The sequence below is a fragment of the Seriola lalandi genome, unplaced genomic scaffold (genome assembly GCF_002814215.2).
Source record: "Seriola lalandi dorsalis isolate HSWRI2012SDOR001 ecotype SW California unplaced genomic scaffold, Sedor1 jcf7180001977834, whole genome shotgun sequence".
Lineage (NCBI taxonomy): Eukaryota > Metazoa > Chordata > Actinopteri > Carangiformes > Carangidae > Seriola > Seriola lalandi.
Window position 1 is genome coordinate 1 of NW_019448500.1, and position 1036 is coordinate 1036.

Consider the following 1036-nt stretch of genomic DNA (forward strand, 5'->3'; position numbering starts at 1 on the left):
CACACACACACACACACACACACACACACACACATACACATATACACACATATACACACAAAATGTGGCTTATCTATTTTCTGCAGCTTATCAATGCCAGACAATCTCTCTTCACAGCTTACGGAGACCTACAAGTCAGTTATGCACTAATCATATTTGTGGTGCGTACACTCTTATCATAAATTCATGTGTTCATGCTTCATGTGACACATAGTGATAGTAAGAGGTGAATTGCATATTTCTGCTCCAGGTGTGTGAACTGGGAAACTTCTCCATTCACTTGACTCTGAATAATCTCAGAGGAGATGGTGAGTTGTTGAGCTTGTGATCATGTTGATCATCTGCTTAGTATTCCGTGTTAACACTAATGATCCACCATATGGTGATAACATGGTTGTCTATAGTTCCATCAGTATGAGAAATGCTACATACAACTGCATTTAAATGTTATCTAAAGTCAGTCCTTTCTCCACAAACCAATTTCTCAGGACCCAGGGGGAGAAGGTACCCTGTTCCAACTAAGAACCCCTTCACATGGCTGTTTTTCTTTGTATCCTGTCCAAATTATACGTATGAGGTAATACAAATCATATAAAGTAAATTATCATGGTAGTGAATATCACCCACACTTGTGTATTCACCTCTTTGTCTACCTGAATATTTGACATATAATGCAGGTTGGAGCTTGGCTGAGCTTTTCCGTCATGACGCAGTGTCTTCCAGGTATTTACGGTGCATGACCCTTTGTTGACATAAATTGACATCACCTACTGCACCAGTGTAGCATGTATATACAGACGTATACAGACGATGTTGTGCTCTCTTCTGTTATTGTATGTATTTTTTTCTTCCAGTGGCATTTTACACATTATTGGGGTTCATTCAGATGACGATCTGGGCCAGAGGGAAGCACAAAGCCTACAGCAGGGAGTTCAAGGACTATCCCAGCCTCCGGATGGCCATTGTCCCGCTTATTCTGTGATCGTGGCTTAAACTGGGCCATATATTCACTCCTTACAAGTGTGTCATGATAATA

The 1036-nt window shown here is 40.7% G+C and overlaps 1 long non-coding RNA gene across 1 annotated transcript; it reads left to right on the top strand.

Moving 5' to 3' along the window:
* The first annotated feature begins 66 nt into the window (after positions 1-66).
* On the top strand, positions 67-1030 carry LOC111657512 (uncharacterized). The gene is made up of 5 exons (XR_015437386.1): positions 67-161; positions 251-308; positions 489-577; positions 678-723; positions 855-1030. It is a non-coding gene; the product is annotated as an uncharacterized LOC111657512 (long non-coding RNA).
* Positions 1031-1036: the final 6 nt, after the last annotated feature.